Source organism: Canis lupus, chromosome 3, assembly GCF_011100685.1.
Source record: "Canis lupus familiaris isolate Mischka breed German Shepherd chromosome 3, alternate assembly UU_Cfam_GSD_1.0, whole genome shotgun sequence".
NCBI lineage: Eukaryota > Metazoa > Chordata > Mammalia > Carnivora > Canidae > Canis > Canis lupus.
The window spans coordinates 82,267,195-82,288,564 of NC_049224.1; positions in this window are offsets into that span (position 1 = coordinate 82,267,195).

A 21,370-nucleotide genomic window follows, 5' to 3' on the forward strand; every position below is an offset into this window, starting at 1 on the left:
GCTATTACTGGGTTTTGTTTTGCCTTTTTAAAGTAATACTCCTTGTTACCTATTCCCATTCCACTAGAGCAGTAGATTTTTATAAACTTTTTTTCCTTGCTGCTGGCTGACAAAGGCTGTGGGCAGAACAGAATTCACATCTCACATTTCTCCTCTCCCCTCCCCGATAAAGACGCACACTCTTTGTGTTTGATGTATTATTTCCTCCACAGAAAACAACGGTGCCTCAAGAAACAAAATATGATACAAAAGGCTCAGGTTGGCCTGATGAATGGGAAGCAAAACTTTATGGAAATGAGGCCAGTTAGGAAAAATAATAGCAACTCTAAACAGGCCCGGATAAAGTGAAAAAAAAAATTAGTGCATAATTTCTAAATGGCCTAAAAGTATTTAGCAGAAATGCAATTTATTTGATATCATGTCTATCATAATGTTGGTTTGCGACCTGGCTCCCATACACAGAAGGCGAGGAGACACTGAAGAGGGACACCACTCCAGACTGGTAGGTGGATGATTTAAAAGGAAGGGAATTTATAGAGACAAAACAAGTAGATTTCCACACCCACTATCTAGAATTTTAAAAGTTCGTATAGAGGCCTTACCTGGCTGTGTTCCATTATGTACATCATCCAAGGGGTCTCAACAGCACAATATGCTTTTAAGTCTGTGTCCTTGGAAACAGTTTTCATTGAGGAATGCCAGGCAGACCTTACATTCCAAGGATAAGGAAGGGGTGAGGCACCTCATATTGCTGGGATCCAGCTCTTTAGTCAACCACTGGTCACATCCTCTGGACGACCTGCTCCAACACCCTATCCCTCATGAATGGGGCTTTTACAATCTTACAGGGCCCTCTCTTCTGCAATGTGTCCTGAGTGTGCAGCAAGGGGTTTCCCTAACATGGAGATAGCTCATTTGGCACGTGTCTGGCTATATAGAGGCAGATAGCACGGCAAAATAGCTATATGCAAGAGAAAACTCAAGTTAACATAATGATTCCTGAAATAAGGAACATTTTTTCCCCAGTATCTGAGCCTCATTATCTGAACCACTGATTTATTAATTCTCCTAGGCTGGGTGTTGATCACTCAGGCCATTATGTATGTCCTCATGTGATTTAATAAAAATAAAAATGATACATTAAGCAGATTCATCAAGTATGAACGCAACATTCTATTTGGATAATGGTGCAGGTGCCTACTGGCAAGGCAGTAATAATGCCTAAGACCAATTCCTATCTTGGAGAACAGTTTTTCTCATTAGAGACAGTCCAGTGTTCAGTAAAGACAGGCTTATTAGCTATCATTTAAAGCTTGCTGGGCAAATCTAGTAAGGGCTCCTATAGGTGCAAAAATATCCTCTAGACCAATGCAAGGAACAAAAATCTCAACCAAATGGCCAGGCCAGTGGAAACTAGAACTTGTGCATCTGGCCTTGAGGAGAGGGTGGTTGGCAATTTTTTTTTCCGTGGAACAGATTCTCCCCTCTTTCCAGAGAAAGCCCAGACTAAAGCAATCCAACCACACATGTGGAAGCCATGGCCCAAGATTTGTGCCACGTAACCACTGGGTCCTGTCTAGGCTACACAATGAATAGCTGGATGGTTCAACCAGTCTGTGGCAAACCAGTCACTATCTTTAGTGTGACTGGCTACACAGTCCTAGACTTCCATCTCATATTCCTGAGACAATTGGGTTGGATTCTGTTTAGAGTGTTTTTTTCCATTGTGTTCAGCTGTTCAAATGTTCATAACCCCACATGACCCACATGAACCCATCCCAAATCTGAGCATCTGTTACCCATGGCTCTAATGATGGTATTTTTAGGAACTTTATGGTAAGGAGTTTGATGGGCTGCATGTGTAGAATATCCATGCCCAGTGTTATTGATAGTACACGATATAAGTCACATTTCCAGATCAGTATTGGCAATATAAGATGTATTAAGCGTCCTAGCCTTGGGTAACCTGGGTGGCTTGGTGGTTGAGCATCTGCCTTTGGCTCAGGGTGTGATCCCAGGGTCCTGGGATGGAGTCCTGTATCAGGGTCCTTGCAGGAGCCTGCTTCTCCCTCTGCCTATGTCTCTGCTTCTCTCTGTGGGTCTTTCATGAATAAATAAGTAAAATCTTAAGATTTTACTTGTAAGAATTGCAATTGTGGCCTAATACTGGGAAGTTAATGTGGCTGCAGCTTTAGGAATTTGACCAGGTTGTGAGTACCAGGGGAAGCCTGGGGAGACACCACTGTCAGATGTTATGAGATGCACTGGGGGTGGCATGTCCTGGGGTGGGTGGGATATACCTCTTTCAGTGGTGCATGTTCCATTCCAGACCATATGTTTCAACTGGTCCAGCTTGCATCATGACCTTTGAAATATGACCCAAATAGCTATCTATTCAATGAGGTGTCTATCCATAATACTCAGCTTCTTAGTCCTCTAATTGTGATAGTATGTCATGTGCAATGGCAGAGGAAAGGTTAGGTTACAACAGATGTCTCAACAAACCAGCATGTATTTAGAACCCCACTCGCAGGGAAGGAGCCAATATCATCAATTTGCTAATTTCTCACTTGTTGGTAACTCTGGTGGATGGTCCCAAACTCCTTTGGCAGTTCTTTTGGGCATTGTTTAAAACACACAGAACATTCTGTTACTGCATTAACCAAGTCACTGTATTTCAAGGGCAATCTGGTGTCCTTGGCAATATGTCATCCCACCCGGGCACTCTAGTGGCTGCTCTTCCTATACACCCAATCTGCTCTATCTACTAAAAGATGAGTTGCTAGGACTTGCACCCAAGCTAGGATATTAGCTGCTGCTTCTTCTTCTTCTTCTTCTTCTTCTTCTTCTTCTTCTTCTTCTTCTTCTTCTTCTTCTTCTTCTTCTTCTAAGACATTAACTTCTTAATTGCCCAGGGCTATCAGTGTCTTGTGAGCTGGGACATGGTAGACAGAGAGGATCGCCTTATGCTCTTGTGGGAGAACCCAACATCTTTCCGCATAACCTGATCCCACAAAGGTTAACTCATGATGCACTCCTTAGCTTCCTGTTGTCTAAGTCATAGGTTTAATCTCTTTAGAAAGCCCATAAGTACAAAGAGTCAATGGCTAGGGCTTTTGAGTGATCACCAACCAAACTGCTTTCAGTTGAGCCCACTGGCTGCTGTAATTCATTTCTGTTTCCATTCGGATGGGTCAGTGTTGGGCTGAATCATGGCCACAGTCCACCTGGGCAGATTCCCTGAACTAGATTCACCTATGTACCAGGCATTAGAAGGAAATTCCCCCACTCCCTTTCTATGGCCACAGAGGCCACCACAGGGACATTTGGAAGTTCTATGTACTCTACAAAGCCTAGTATCACCTACATTTCTAGAAACAGTGTGTTGGGAGATCAGGGTAGTCCACTACTAACAAGACATGCCATGTAGTCGATGTGGGGAAAATGAATCACAGCAAGGTGGGTCAATAGAACATATTCCTAATTCATCCTTTGACAAGTGGGGAAGTTCTTACCATGATAATGTCGTTCCTTCGTGAGAGATTCTTCCTAGGGGAGCCTTGTGCACACTGTTAAGTGCTATTGTTCTATGGGGTATCTTAGGTTTTTGTCCCTTTCCAGAGCTAAGACTAAAGTCCTATGGGTATTCTCTTCTGTTATGTCTGCCACAAAGCCCAACCCATAATTTCCAGAGTCATAGACACAGTCAACTCAGCTTGTAGCTGTGCTTGGGAGATGTCCAGAACTCTAATCTGCTCCACTAGTAATTTTGCCTTTTCAAAGACTGCTTGCCCTGTCCCCCATGTGCCCTTTCTTTACTAGGTGGTATAAAGGATGGAGACACTGTGCCAGACAGGGAGTTAAAGTTCTCCCAAGATCCCAAATCCCTATAAAGTCTTGTACCCTTTTTTTGTTCTTTGAGATTGGATGGGTCTCCACCTTGTCAATTACAGTTTCTGGAACAAGGCATGTCTTATTCAACCCAAAGAAATCCTCAAAACTTTATAGCGTGTCTGGGCCTTGAATTTTCTATAGGTTAATCACCTATCCTCTCCTTCACAGTTATACCAGCACAGTCTGCAGAATGCCCTGCAGCAGAGTCTGCCCTGACCCATCTTCACATGCTAACATTAGCAACATAATGGACCCAGTTATTGATATGAGGAAGGAAAATAGGGACAGATCTCAGGTTACCATCCCATGACATATTGTGGGGCTGTGTGAGTAGTCTTTGGAAAGCACTTGAAAAGTCCATTGTTTCCATTCCCACATGAAGGCAAATAGATTTTATGACTCAGTGACCAATTGATCTTGTGATCCAGTGATACTGAAAAAACATTTGCTAAGTCCAGTGTAGTATGGTACAGTCCTAGGACCATGATAAATGTACCTAAGATGGTGGCAGTGTTGGACACTGCCTCATGGATGGGTTGGGGGGACTACCTTGCTCAATTCTCAGTAGTCTGTCTTCATCAGCATTGAGCCATCTGGCTTTTTTTTTTACCAGCCATAAAGGGCTATTGAAAGCATTATGAGCAGGGCATACAATACCCACTTGATATAGTCTAATTCCATATGCTTCCAAGCACTTTATATTGTTTGACAGTTACCGGTCTTCATGGGGGCAGAAGACTTACTGATTTCCAGTTGGCATTTCCTCTCAACACTGGACTGACTATTCTAATCGACAAGGGAAATTCATTAATAGATGTTTGCAGATCTGGCCTTAGGGTATCAATGCCCAGTATGTTTTCCAGTATTAAAGAGATAAAAAGTTTTCCTTTCTGGGGAAGAACACCTAATTTCAAATTCAAAGGGACCTTCCCAACCTTAACAGTTTGCCAACTGTAATCATCAATGGCACTGAGAGGGCTTGAAAACATCTGAAGTTTACCATGTGTTAGAGCACACTCAGTTCCAGTATAAGCAAAGCTATCACCTTTGATTATTTCTAGGAGACCAAAGTGAGCTCAACATTAGGCCTCTGATCACTTCCAACAGCACTCACCTGGGGTCAGTCTTGGCCTGCATCTTTTTCCTGGGTATGAGAGGCATACACCCTGACTATATCCCTGAGGGCTCTGCTCCAATAGATGGGGGATGGTAAGCATAGGCTGAGCAGTTCTAAAGTGTTGTTCACATTTTAAGGCTTTCTACAGGCTGACAAACACAGGACCAGGTTGCCTGTCTATCTTTTCAGGTAGAGTCAGGGTAGCACTGAGGTCAACCACATATGCTTCTCTCTCTCTCTTTTTTTTTTTTTTTTTTTTATTCATGAGAGACAGAGAGAGAGAGAGAGAGAGAGAAGGAGAGTAAGAAGAAGAAGAAGAAGAAGAAGAAGAAGAAGAAGAAAGGAGAAAGAAAAGAAAGAAGAAAGAAAGAAAGAAAGAAAGAAAGAAAGAAAGAAAGAAAGAAAGAAAGAAAGAAGAAAGAAAGAAAAGGAAGGAAGGAAGGAAGGAAGGAAGGAAGGAAGGAAGGAAGGAAGGAAGGAAGGAAGGAAGGAAGGAAGAGACATAGGCAGAGGGAGAAGCAGACTCCATGCAGGAAGCCAATGTGGGAACTTGAGCCCAGAACTTTGGAATCATGCCCTGAGCCAAAGGCAGATGCTCAACTGCTGAGCCACCAAGGTGTCCCAACCACATATGCTTCCGTGTTACATTTGCTGGGAACTATACAGATGTTGAGGAAGTCTCTTGGCTTCCCAAGCTCCCTCTCTATCTTGGGTCTTTAGCACAGCCTTTACCTGCTCCTGAGAGTGGTCAGTTTCTTCCAGATTCCAGCAATGGATTGTCCAATATCATAAATATCTTGTTCCATGACTAGGCTCAGCATGGATATCAGCGTCCCAAACCAGGTCCTGGGTAGGGGTGGTGTGGGTAGACTGGAGTATCTTAGCTTTCAGTGCTGCAGTGAATATGTCTTGATCAAGAACTTCAAAGAGGAGCATAGCGCCTGTCACATTCCCAACTCCCTGAGAATGTGTCGTACCTCCTCTGTGGATGTCCAGGGTCCTACATGCCCAAGGAGATCTCCCTATAGGCTAGAATAATTCAGTATAAGGTAATGAGTCACTCTATGAGAGCAGGATGGGTGGTGCTGTTGCTCACTTTCTCTGCCTCTTGCCTGGTCAGAGAAATGCCATCATACTCTATATCCCATAACCACACTAAAAACACATGGACTCTTCCCCTGGCCTTCTGCCGAAGCTTGGCAGCTATATATCAGTAAACTCAATAATAGTATATCCTCTCTTCTTGAATGTTGCCTGAACTGGGAGTGGCCTCACTGGCTGGAGTTGTTGTTGCTGTGCTTTTACTTTCCCTTGTAGTAGGGGTCAGAGGGCAGGGGTGTTTCATCTGTTGTGCTGTCAATCACCAAGACATCCTTGTCTTCATTCTCCTCACTCTCTCTGGGATTTCACCCTCTTAGCATCCCAATCAGGCTTGTCACAATCATTCAGATTTGAATCTGTGGCAGCTTGCACACTCCTAGCTTTGCAAAACAGACACTAAGGCCTCCAACTGATTATCCTGCTCTCTACCTTCTCTGCCAGTCCTAAAGTGAAGAAACATGCACGTGTTTTTCTAATCTCAGCTCTTCTTCTAACTTTCTAACCTGAGTTTCAGCCACAAGTTGGGCATTGGCATCTGGCCAAACTGCCCCCAGTGGAGGCCAGCGCACTGCAGCAGCCATTTGTTTCCCTTCCTTGTCACCCTACATTCTGCAGTTCCTCAAACAGATGCATCAAACCAGCTGGCATTTTCAGGAAGTCCTCATATTTAGATGCTTGTGGACCACAAGCATCTAACAGGATCCCTTCCCCACAGAGCTTCATGGCCAATTTAGGATTTTCTCTGTTGATGACTCTTTCCCAAGACCCATTTTTTGCTGTCTCCTGGTTGTTCGACTAATTGTTGGTTCACAAACCAGATCCCATATACAAAGGGCAAAGAGAGATCAAAAACAGAGATGGGCCACCCCAGATTGGTAGTTGTAAGTTTTAATAAACAAGCTACTTATATACAAAATTTGCCTTTGGCAGTCACCAGGTGAATAGATCTCTGCCTCCACCCACTAGAATCTTAGAAGTTTATAAAGAGGCCTTAACATTTGGGTTCAGCCAAATGTACAATTCGGATGAGTTCAACAACACATTGTTCTCTCATGACTATATTTCCCATCATGAGAACAGCAGGCAGAAGTTACATGCCAAAGACAGGGAAGGAGGTTAGGAGCCTCTACCTGCCCAGATTCAGATTCAGCTCATGGGTGCACTTGTGGTTACATCCTTTCAAAAACTTCTTAAAAATATAGTGCAATGATACAAAAATTCTTAATATTTTTTTGTGGTGACGTTTCCTTTGGAAACAGGATAAATGTTACGAATGTCCTCTCTGGAAACCACACACAGTTGTACAAACACACATACCAGTTTGACAATTTACAGCTGTTCTCAGAATCCCTGCATCTAACCCATGGACTTTCTAGGTATCCGAAAAGTCTTGACTAAGACCCCTTAGTTGAAATTAGTGTGTATTACTGTTCTTTATTACCCTAAAATAAATCTGAGAAGGTATAATATACTAGTAAACTAAATTCTAAGTGAAGAAATTGTTTCAACATATTCTGTAGGTGAGTTTCAAATGAGAAAGCAAAGAGCAAAGAAATTACAGAAATGGAGAAAGTGGCTCAAAACATTTTGCCAGATATTACTGTCATGTTTTATGTGAGGTAGAGATGGATAAGGAAGACGTACTGCCCACAAAGAAAAACCACAAGTAGGAAATTTCTGAGATCCTGGATAAAGGAAGAGGACCACTACTGAATAAGGCCAGGGTAAAGTCTGAATCATAGCTGGAAATCTCAAGAGCATACCTCGATAGTAAAAGGAATGCAGTAAATATGAACAGAATCATGAGAATCTATATTCTTGAGAATGATGATAAAGAATGTAATGAGACAAAACTTGGAGAATTGGGAAAATGGTTCAAGAATTTGCCAAATATCACTCAATGCAGGTGATGAGGCCTGGCAAATCTACACACCACGACTTAATTTAAAATATCTAAGTTGCAGATTGGGGCAGCCATCACATAAAACAGGTCTGGGAATAAATCTGATGTGGCTAAGCTCTGCTATGTAAGCACTTTCTTACCTTAAGAAGATAATGTAATCTTGCGAGGTTTTGATTTTTCATTTGCAAAAATGGTGAAATTTTTGCAACTACCTCATAGTACTATAAGAATATTAAATAGGACAATGTATATAAAAATTTACCATAGTGCCTTATAACATAAAAGCAGAAAAAAAATTAGTTGTTGGTATGATTAACCTATAAGAATGATAAAATTGATCTATATTAAAGAAGATTACCTGTTAATCAATGTGCAATTGTCAACTATATTATATGATGTATTTTTTAAAGATTTTATTTATTTATTTGAGAGAGAGAGAGAGAGAGAGAGAATGAGTAGGGGCAGGGGCAGAGGGAGAGGAGAGGGAGAAGCAGATTCCCCGCTGAGCAGGGAGCCCAATGCGGGGCTCCAACCCAGGACCCTGGGATCATGACCTGAGCTGAAGACAGACATTTTAACCGACTGAGCCCTCAGGCACCCCCAGGCTATCTATATGTTATTTGCAATCATGGATTTTGGTGTATTATTAATTTAATTTACTTATTCAGCTGATATTTATTCAGAGCTTATAATGGACCAGAAAATTCTAGGCACTTGAAATATAGTGTTGAAGAAAGTAAAGTCCCTGACCCCACATTTTCATTATGTTGTATCTGGGAGGATAAATGGCAAACACAGAAATGTTACATGTCACATGGATATGGGAGCTATTCAGAAGATTAAAGCATCTAAAAGGGGTTTGGACGTTGAGAGTGAGGTTGGTAATACTCTTTTGTTTGGAACAATCAGAAAAGAATCACTGTGGCCTTGGAGCAGAGGAATAATATGGTCTGAAATATTTTTAAAGGATCACACTGGCTGCTGTATCAGAAATAAAGGGTCGGGGAAATAGAAAGCTATTGCAAGAAATACTGTGTGGTTTGTTGCTGTATTGGACCCAGGTAGTGGCAATGAAGATGTTGAAAAATGATAAATTCTGGGCATACCAAAAAGGTAGAGTTGAAATTATTTGCCAATAGGTCAAATACATGTGTGTGAGAGAGACAGAGACGTGTCAAGAATAAAACATTTGGCCCCTTGGAAAATGTGATCTTTAGCCAATTATTTAATTTCTACTAATGGTGATGTATCTACAATAAAGACCATGTCATTTAAGCTATAATGAAAAAATAGCCATTATCAACAAAAGAAAGGTTATCATATCCGGATAACAAACACATGCTTGAACACTGGACTATTAATGCAAACAACTAAAAATAAGAGTATGATTGCTCACGCCTATTTTCCCACAGTGTGTCTGAGAGACACCATGCTACTTGTATATACTGGAGATGACAATCTCTCATTCTATGAAAAGTTCTTTAATATATGTGGATTATGCAAAATGTCAACTTTGTAAAAATTTTTTTTGATAGTCACAGAGAGAGAGAGAGAGAGGCAGAAACACAGGCAGAGGGAGAAGCAGGCTCCATGCAGGGAGCCCGACGTGGGATTCGATCCTGGGTCTCCAGGATCGCGCCCTGGGCCAAAGGCAGGCGCTAAACTGCTGAACCACCCAGGGATCCCCAACTTTGTAAAATTTAACTCATGTTTAATCGTTTCACATTTCTTTTGGAGGCAAACTGAAATATACAAAGTCAGCACCAGTTCATGGCAAATATTAACCTTAAGTTATCTTTAGGAAGAAAAACTACCAGACAAAAAAGATGTTACCTAGAAACAATGAAGTATGTTCATAATAGACTGAGAATGAACAGTATGTCTCACTACAAGTATATATTTAATGGTTATACATCTTATAATCCTCAGGGAAATGTATCCCAAATATATCTAAGATAGCCTTCTGCCAATTTCCATCTGTTCTCATTCATCAATTCCAACCTATTAACAGTATTACTAAAGACCACTGTGCCTATGATTTGGAGAAATGGCTAATATATATTACAGAATTATTTAGAGGGAGATTTATTTTAAGATCCTAGATAAGCCAGTGCTTGCTTTATTTTTTTTCTAACAGGAAAAAAAAATACTGTTTCCTTTTTACTCCCCTGGTCGTCTCTTTTAGATAACTTTGCTTCTTCCATTTTTATGGAGACTTCAATTTAGCTTTCACATCTCACATTCAAAATTCTGGAGGAGAATTGCTATCTTCTGTTCTAAATATTTTAAGCTAGGCCAAAAAAAGGAAAGAAAGTAAAACAAAATCTGGCATATACAAAAAAGAAGAGTGTATATGAAGAAAAAGAAATCTTTAAGAACCATCATTCTATTGTCTGCTATGCTATTCTATTTTAGCATAAAATGTTTGGAAAATCTACTTGCCTTAGTATTCGCAGTAAGTGCTTTATTTAATTTTCCCCTTCAGAAGGATTTGCAAAAGTTGGAGTAGAAATGCTGATTTTTTAAACCTATAACTGGAAAGATACTAAATGCCTGACAGCAGCAGGAAAGTCCAGCACCCAAATGGAAACGTGATAACCCATTATGGAAGCACATGAAAATACAGATAGATTTGTCTCTGGGATTTCAGGGATTCTGATCATGTTTCTAGTATGCATTTCCTTCTCCGTGCTTAGAACTGCTCTCAGTGGCTCTGAGAAGAACATTTGCAAACTCAGTGTCTTTCATGATAATAACTTTTCAGCCTTTCTACTGTCAAACAGTTTAAGCAAAGTGTGCAATATCTGTTCTTTCCAATCATGAGGACAGACAATACCATACACTTCTTGTAACCTTAGAGTCCCTTCTTTGTTATATAGAAATAATATGAGCAAAGTGATTTTTAAATTATTTAATCAAAAATGAACAAATTTATTGTAAAGATTTTGGTTTTGATTTTTATATACTCACTATGGTATAGAATCTTTTCATCCTGCATGAGCTTATCTATGCATATATACATATGTATATGATATTGCATGACAATAATGTAAATGTAATTTAGGAACTGTTCGATATTATATGGCTTATTTCATATTTTGCCTATAAGAAAACTGAGATAAGAGGAATGTCTCTTCTACTAATTTTGTCAGAAGCATCATTATATTTCTGTCACTGGACTGAGTCCATTTTTTACAATCTACATCTGTATGAATTTTTTCCAGTAGTCTGTAACCAATTAAAATCTTTTACTTTCATAGTGTTAACATGTGTAAAGTGTTCGAAAGAACAGAGAATATTTAAAACAGGCATTTAGTCTTCTGAACAAAATCAATAAGTGATCATTGTTTGTATAATGCAACACAAAATGTAAAAATTATATAGTATTCAGGTTAAATGCGGTTTTTGCATATTTTAATCATTTAAAATAGTTTAGGTGCAAATTAATTTCAGCATTTTTAAATGTAAGAATGGATATGGAATTAATCTATAAATGTTGCAATCACTATAATTACAAAATGAAAAGAGTTCTTTCACACCTTCACGTCTCCTCTAGACATAGCTTGATGTCTTGAAGCCACATCCACATGTGGATATTAATCAACATAAAAGCTCTAGCAGTGAGTTTTGTAGTGTGATATACAGAACAACTTTTAGTTAATATTTTAGTTTTGGAATTAAGCTTAGAATCTTAAGAAAAAGTGTTCTTATTGTTTCCCTTTTGAGTTTTTTTTTTTTTTTTAAGGAAATATGTCTCTTTCTCTTTCTCACTTATTTATTCTAAAACCCATCACACAACATCAGCTGAATCACTGTTAGCTTACTTATTTTAGGTTTCTCAAAATGACGAAGTTTAGTCATGCTCACAGATTGGACATTTCTGATGGTTCATTTTGTGCATCAATTAGTCTATGGTTCCCAGTTGTTTGATCAAACACCAATCTAGATATTGGTATAAAATTATATTTCAGATGTGATTAACATTTAAGTCAGATTTCAATATTATATATATATAAAACACACATTAGAGAGATCTGCCTTTTTTATATGAAATAAAAATGTAATTTTTTATGATTTCACCAAATTAATTTTACAAATTATTCTTACCCTAACTTATTCCCCAAGTAGCAAATTGGCTGCCCCTGTAAATGTCCATGCTACAGCCTTTGTGTTCTTTGAGCGTGTGGTTTTTAGTAAATATAACATAGGAAAATACTGTCTCAAAAAAAATCATGCTATATTCCTCTACTGTAAAAGCAATCTAGGTGTTTCAGGTATATTTTGATAAACATTATTCTCATTGTATTATCTTTTCTATCATGATATTAAATAGAAAAAATTTTTCTTTATTATATACTTGAAAATTCACATAAAAGAGGAATCAGAAAACAGGTCTCATTTGACCTAATACCTAGATGAATGAATTCAAAGATCATTTTTCAGTCATTCACTTTGCTTTTTACCATTAAGGTGCACTTGGTTTTTCTCTAGCTACAAAGTTTTAAATTCTTCTGTTTTATCCTTTGGTCAAATGATGTTTCTTTTAATATCAGTTGGGCTTACTTAAATTACCATTTTCACAGTTAACATTCACCCCAAATTACCTGTAATATGTCAAATCTTCATGACTAGGATTATGTTGAAAATGGATTATAGGCAGACAACTGATTCCAGAACTGTCATTCATCTTCTCTAGAGAGCTCATTAACCTTTAAAGGTTTGTGCATGATTCCATAATTATCTTGCAATGGGATTTTTATTTCTCCTCTGTTTCATCAGGTTGCCCCTTTGTATGGACTACTATGAGGCTGACATTCTTCTTAACTCTTTGAGCTGGCAAAGCAGTTGGCAACACAGAGAAGTAACGCAAAAAGCAGAGACTATTCCTCTCATCACCATCCATGTCTTTAGCATTTCCTTCAGACATGGGAAGAAGGAATTAATGTGGTTTTTTATACTTCAGAGAATCATTTAAAAATGACTTGAAAAAAATGGATAATAGTATAATATTCATTTTTCATAATTACTTTTTCCAATTCTTATAAAATACCTACTTCTTTTCTTATTTATCTCCATTGTGCCAAATTATTTGCAGAGCAGAATCTTGTATCAGATATTTTAAAATCTTCTTATTTAAAATGCCAGTATATTTCTGAGGCACCTGAGTGCCTCAGTTCATTAGGTGCCCAAAACCTGATTTTGGTTCAGGTCATGGTCTCGGGGTCATGGGATCGAGCCCACCATTGGGCTCCATGCTCAGCAAGGTGTCTGCTTAGGATTCTCTCACTCTCTCCTTCTGCCCTCTTCCTCAAATAAATGAATCTTTAAAAATAAAATAAAATATAAAATAAAGTAAAATAAAATTGGTATTTTCTTATGGTGTAACAGACAGATTTAGCATATTTGACTCTATATTGCTTCTATTTCCCTTGCTGCTGTGCCCTACAGTTAGAAACGTCTGCTTAGCCCTGCAATAGTTAAGTTAATCATCAAAGGAATTTTGCTTACAGCTAAGATTTATGAAAACTGCCCTTTCCAAAAATTACCTTGCTTGAGGGGATAAGAAAGTACATACAGAAATGAACATGCTATGTTTAAGATTAACAGGAACCGCATGGCAGATTACTGTAGGCAAAGATCAACTGACAAAGATGTTGTCCAATCTTTCTTGGGTGTCTACAAATGTCAGTTGGCTTTGACTCCAATTCCCTCCTTCTTCCCTCTTTTGCTAACCAAAAAAAAAAAAAATATGCTTGAATTGAATTTTATGCTTAAGGGGAGATGATTCTTGGGACCAGCTCCTTGGTTTGCTGGCATTCTGAATAAAGTTGCTTTCCTTACCTCAACATCTTGACTCTCGACTTATTGGCCCATCACAGGTCAGTAGAATGACTTTGGACTCCATTATAATAGTAATGTGTTTCAATACTAAAACTGTAAGAGATGGGTTTCAGAATCTTTGCCTAGTTATTTTAATTTTTCATTATAAATATCGACAGATGAAGAACACATGTCCTGGAAAATTCTGAAATTAGCTCATCGTAGAGGCAGAATGATGAAGATCGAAAAGCAAGAAAGTGTAATTGTCCATAGCATCACAATTCCAAGTATAACAATAAAACATTTTAAGATTTCAAAGATGGAGTTAGTTGTAACATTTAGTGTTAGTGAGATGATTTTTATTTTATTTCATCTCTGATAATATAAGTTCTATATCTTCCTGCCCCATTACAATTATCCCAAATGGCTCATTCTTAACAGGCATCAGTATGGGTAAATGGCACCGGATGAGTTATCCAACAACTCAGACCCTCAGTTGAGTGAATATTAATTACTAAAATGAGGGTAAAAGCATATTGATTTCCTGGGGAACCTGAGTGGCTCAGTGGTTGAGCATCTGCCTTTGGCTCAGGTCGTGATCCTGGGGTCCTGGGATTGAGTCCCACATTGGGCTCCCAGCAGAGAGCCTGCTTTTCCTTCCACCTATGTCTCTGCCTTTCTCTGTGTCTCTCATGAATAAACAAAATCTTTTAAAAAAATATTGACTACTAAGTTGTTTCAGTTGTTTCATCGAGTGAGGAATTAGAAAACCCTGTACGCACATATGGAAATCTAGTAAAGATTTTACAAATATTACAATTAGAATTGGCATTTTATGTCTTAAGAGTAATTTTCCAAGATTTTGGGGTTAATATTGTTTAAGTGATTATTATGGATGGATTGCATCTTTCCCCACAAAATGTATTTCTTAAAATTCTAACACACAGGATCTCAAAATGTGACTGTGCTTAGAGATAAGGTCTTTAAGGTATGTAAGTTAAAATAAGGTTATTTGGGTGGATCTTAATCCAATATGACTGGTGTCCTTTTGAAAAGAGGAGATTAGGACACAGAGGAAAGCCCATGTGAAGAGTTAGAAAGAAGAGGGCCCTCTACAAGCCCTCAAAGGAGACTGACGCTGCTGACACCTTGATGTTGGACTTCTCATCTCTGAAACTTTGAGAAAATAAATCTCTTTCTTTCTTTTTTCTTTTTTAAAGTCACCCACCCACCCTGTGGTACTCTTTTTATGGTAGTCTGAGCAAATTAATACGGTAATAAATTTCAAAAAAACCCTTAAAGATACAGTATCATTTCTGTTTCACTTTACATGCCTGCTTTATTTTCTCTGCACATAAATTAGAAATCATTTCCATATTATTCAAAGTTTAACATCTCCCCCCCCCAAAAAAAAGAACCCAATGAATTAATTATATGAATTTCTGGCAGGAAAGGATTTTTTAAAAGATTTTATCTATCCATTCACGAGAGACAAAAAAGAGGCAAAGAGATAGGCAGAGGTAGAAGCAAGCAGGCTTTCTGCGGGGAACCTGATGTGGGACTCAATCCTAGGATCCCAGGATCACGACCCAAGTGGAAGGCAGATGCTAAACCACTGAGCCACCCAGATGCCCCAAGGAAAGGATTTAATGTAGGGAATTATGTGCTTATAAAACACATGGAGGGGCTAGAACAAAGATCACTCAAAAATTCCAACGTTCCAAAATAACCGAAGGTTTCATGTATCACAGAAAACCGGTGCTGTTTATCTCAGCTTTTTTTTTTTTTTAAAGCAATGAAATGTGGGATTAATTGAAGATGATGGAAACCATTGACAGATTGTTATGTTTGGCATTTGCAAAGCTCACATCTCTGCTCACCTTCTCTGGAACAATAAGGATTTTCCTTACACTTCTATTTTCCAAATATCATTCCCTTTCTTCATACTAGAAGAATCCTGCTGGCAGGAAAATTGGCAAAATATATGTTCCTGGATTTTAGCTTCTGGTGATTATGATATCTCACATTTGCTTAATTATCTTTTACATGTTCTATTTAATTTTCCAACCCAATTGTCCATCATGACAATCCAGGGATCTTGAGGATGTCCCAGAGCAACATGTGCTCCAGTTAAGTTTTCCCTCACCCCAGGCACTCACACCTGCATTGGCAGCAACCCAGAAGATTCTCAGCAACTTGTAAGCTCTGGATAAACTTGCCCTTCCCTGGTTTGATATTTTCACTTGGTAAATTAGGCAGATATCTCAGAACTTTGTGTGCCTCTGATAAGTCTAACCCTCTACATTACCCTTCCACTAACACTCCTAGCCTCATCTCCAATATCTGTTGTATTTGTCAGTGCTCTCTAGAGAAACAGAATAATATATATATTATGTAATAAACAGAATATATATATATACACACATATATAATTTATTATAGAACATTAGTTCATTTGATTATGGAGGCTGAGAGGTCCCAGGACTTGTAGTCTGCAAACTAGAGACCCAGGAGAGCTGATGGATAGTGGTAGTCTGAATCCAAAAACCTGAGGAGACCAGGTTGTATAGGTTCCAGTCCAAGAGCCAGGAGGCTGGAGACCCAAGAAAAGTCAACATTTCATTCTGACCGAAAGGCCAGAAAAAAATCAATAATGTAGTGTGGTCAGTCAAGATGAGTTTCTCCTTATTAGAGAGTCAGCATTTTGTTCTATTTAGGTCTTCAACTGATTGGGTAATGATCACCCACATTAGGGAGGGTAATCTGATTTACTCAGTCTATTAATTCAGATATTGATCTCATTCAGAAACTTATTTACACCTACAGAATGATGTTTGATCAAATATCTGGGCACTCCATAGGCCCAATAAAGTTAACACATAAAATCAACTATCAGAGGTCCATCCTTTGTCATCTTGGCATCCATTTTCTTAAATCATATTTCTCTCCAAATGAAGAAGATAACAAGGTCATAATTTTACATAACATGACATAACTATCCTGAGTACTACTGAAAATCATTAACCTTCTTCCCAGAAGAGGGGGTAAAATCCTGGAGTAGTGAGTGATGTTTATTCTTAAATACTGTAATATGAAATTTAAAACATTTAAATACCATGATATATAGTCAATACATCTTATATTACATGATAAGGGAAAAGAGGGAGAAGAGAACAATATTTGCTACACATGCACACACACAGACACACATTCATAACAAAATAAGAAAATAAGACAATTGCAGCTTTTATTTCTATAAATGATCACATCGATGTAACTGGTATTTATAGTTATCTTTTTCCACTTCATATTTTTTATTTATCTTTTTCTTCAGCAAGCACCTCAGCAGATCAGTGTTCTTTACTTAGGAGTGGTGACCCAACCTTTCATTCCTGAAGGGTCTGGGCCATTAGTAGTTCTGCTTGAATTGATTTCTTATAATTTTCCATTGACTTTAATCACAAGGCATAATAATACTAAGAGATGCTACAATGGATTTGAGACACAATCTTCCTCATCTTCCTGGCACTATGGTGAAATATTATTCCAATTTCCTGTTGGTAGTCAGGATCAATCATCTTAGCCAGTGCTGCAACTTCTTTTTTGCATGTTGATTCAGAGATGTAAGGAGCCCAAAATGTCCTGGTGGCAGTCTTAGCTTCCAATCCAATGGAATCATTATTGTGACTTCTAACAGAAGCACTCTTCTCTTTGGAGCTAACACCTCTAGATGAGCAGAACATAAACTTATAGGAACAGGAAACGAACATTTTGCTAGTGCATTACTAGGAATAATTGAGGTGTCATTCTCACTTCCACTCTACTTCCTGGACCCATGAACCCTGACTATGGGACAAACAACAGCATATACGGGATATAGATTCAGGGCATTGACAGTCTTCTGGAGAACGTTGTCCCAGGACTGATAGGTAGACCCATCTAGCTGGTTCTAAAGTCTTCAAAAGTCCATTCCAGTGTTCTATCAAGCTACTGCTTTAGGATGGTGAGAAACATGGGATGACTAGTGAATTCTATGAGCATGAGCCCATTGCTGCACTTCTTTTGCTGGAAGTAAATTCTTTGATCAGAGGCAAAGCTATAGAACACTATCACAATAGATAAAGAATTCTTTAAGTCCATAGGTGGTAGTTTTTGCAGAAGAACTGTAAGAAAGCACATTTGTATTCAGAGTAAGGATCTGTTTTAGTAAGAACAAAGCACTACCCTTTTCATGAAGGAGTGGTCCAGTTCAATCAGTCTGCTACAAGATACCTACCTGATAACCCAAGGAATGGTGCTATATCAGGGATTCAGTGTTGGCCTCTGTTAACTGAAGATTGGGTATTCAGCAGTGGCTAGAGACATGTTGACCTATTTTTTAAAGGAATATGCTCATCTAATAGATTAATTGTAATCGATTGGAATCAAGTACTCTGATCCCATCAGCTCATGGCAATAATTCAAGCAATAGTTTACATAGTACCTAGTTGCTACTAACCTCCTAGAAGTTAAGTGGAGTTTCTCTTGAAGATTGTATTGTCAAATAAAAAATATATATTAAAAATACTACTAAAAATAAATAAAAAATAAAAGATACTACTTAGTTATTAAATATGTCTGTCCCATACTACTCTGTTGAATGAGTCCCAATTCATCACAAATTTTTAAAAATGGGAAGTAGAACTATTATAGGAAGAGCTGATGACAAACAGGTACTTAGCTACACTTATTCTTTCTTAATCCAAAATACAAATCCTTTCAGTACTCTTAAAAAATACTGAAACTCTAGAGATTAATTTAATGAGAGCATCTTCAACAAAATCATTATTTTCTGCCATTAATTAAATTCTGCCTTTAACTAGATAGTTTAGGGCAAAAAGAAAAGGAAAACATTTTGTCTTAATAGTCCTTTGAACAAAATGAGATCATCTCTTCCCAATATCTCACTGGAATTTCTGAAAATGAAATCCAAGTATTTTAATAAGTGTATTAATTATTTGGTTACAAGTTACCTATGAACGGATAGGGCAAAAATTTAAGATACCTATATTTTCAGTATTGCTTTCAAATAAGAACTAAAACGTAACAGTTATCATTTAAAACTAATAAAACGAAAATAATGTTTTATTTACATATTTGTGCACTGAAGATCGATAAAAGAAATAGCAAACACATTAACACTTAGGAATTACTAAAATATTGGCTAGTCATCACCATTCATCCATTAAGGTATTTTCATTATTACTTTAAAAAATTGTAATTGGTGGTATGGATAAAAGTTATTCATTGAATGCCTACTATGTGTTAGGTATTATTTGATGCACTGAGGAAATAAAAGGGATGAAAATAGACAAACATATTCATCCTATCAGAGAGCATTATTCTGGGGGTGGAGGTCGTGAATAGATAGATGATAGATAGATAGATAGATAGATAGATAGATAGATAGATAGATGATAGATAGATAAATATCTCCAGAGTCTAAAGATATTTGAAAAAATAATGTGGTGGGATTTGACAAATGGATAAACAGGATTTAGTTTGCTTTCTTATATAGAGTAATCTGAGAGATTCCTTTGATAAGGTTATGTTGAACAGAATCTGGAAAGAAATGGAGAGCAAAGGAGGCAGAAATCTGATGGAAGTGTGTTCTAGGCAAGGCAAACATGGGTTCAATTAAGATTTAAGCATGGACTGTATGTTTAAAGTGTTAGTAGAAGGGGCACCCGGGTGGCTCAGTGGTTGAGCCTTTGGCGCAGGGTGTGATTGAGCCTTTGGCTCAGGGTGTGATCTTGGAGTCCCAGGATGGAGTCCCACATCTGGCTCCCCCACAGGGAGCCTGCTTCTCCCTCTGCCTACATCTCTGCCTCTCTCTTTGTGACTCTTATGAATAAATAAATAAAATCTTTAAAAAAAAATGTTAGCGGAAGACCAGGAACAGATCTCCATTTTGATGTTGAGCATAAGAATGGAGGTTTTGTTCTAATTGTACATAATTCTGAAGAAATTTCTAACTTCTATGTGATAAGGAACTCACCACAAACGTTTGTTATGTGGAGATGAAATATAAAATAACAATTGAATATCTTTTTAAATCTACAGTTTTAAAAATACCAATCATTTAAAATATTTATGAACATCTAATAAAGTATAGTTTTTTAATGGGTGATACAAAATAAATACAACACATTCCTTGCTATGGAAAATATAATTGAGAAGATAAAGTATATACAAATGGCTATATAACTCAAAACAGAAGACTATATGGGTGCCAAGTAGTGGCTATATTTAGCAATTTTATCAAGAATATGAAGAGATCACATGAGGCAAAAGTAGTCAGAAAACAGGATATTAGGAAAAATGACAATATTTTATCAGAAATGACATTTTATCAGTGTCAAAATATTATCCAGAGGATATATGCTCTTTAGGGATTTTCTTGAACCACTAATTTTCAAAAGATGAAGGAAATATAAAGATCTTTCATTCATTAAATTTATTTCTGCAGTGTCAGGAATTGTCTTTAAAGTGAGAGAGAAGGATCCCTGTGGTGCTCAGTGGTTTAGCACCTGCCTTTAGCCCAGTGCATGATCCTGGAGTCCCGGGATCAAGTCCCACGTCGGGCTCCCTGAATGGAGCCTGCTTCTTCCTCTGCTGGTGCCTCTGCCTCTCTCTCTGTGTGTCTTTCTTGAATAAATAAATGAATTCAAATAAATAAATAAATAAATAAATAAATAAATAAATAAATAAATAAGTGAGAGATACTTAAGGGATTTTTTATAGAAATTTCCAAAAAATATCCTTCAGAATTATTTTTTTAAGGAATTGAAACTACAGAAGACTTAGAAAAAAAGGACATATAAATTTAATTCCCATGTATGATCATAAAGAACAAAACAAAAACTTAATTGTAAAATGTTAGTCTATATAGATTGGACCAAATCCATGTAAATCTTGCAAATACACATCTGAATGTAGAATTCAGTGGGAATTCATGGGTAACACTCTGCGCATGTCTCCGTCTGTGGGCTCCTTTATGAGAAAAAACAAACATTAGTTGCCTTCGTTATCCAGAGTCACACAATGAAGTGTGTGCAAATGGAAATTTAAGATGCTTATTGAACAAATGAATGAATATAATACATCTTACAGTGGAGCTAAAAATGAATCTTGATTTCATATGATAAGTCCTGACTTTAATTCACTCCTCTAATTATGTGAAATAATATTTCTCCGAGGTTGGATGGTTTTCAAATGAAAACTTGTATCCACCTCTCACATGTCAACACTTTCTAATATTGTCTGAAATAAAGTAGAATGACAAAGGCTGAGATGTGACATTTACACCTCGGATAAAGAAAGGGAGGGCTGGGCATTTGAGGACTTCTCTTTTTGAGGAACTTCTAATGATTTTTTAAAAATATGTATTTGACTGCTTTTATCATCACAGGAAATAATAAACATGATATTTTATAATTAAAGACAGACACTTGGCAGGCTCAAAATTATTTTTAGCAAAGCTAAATTTTGTCCAC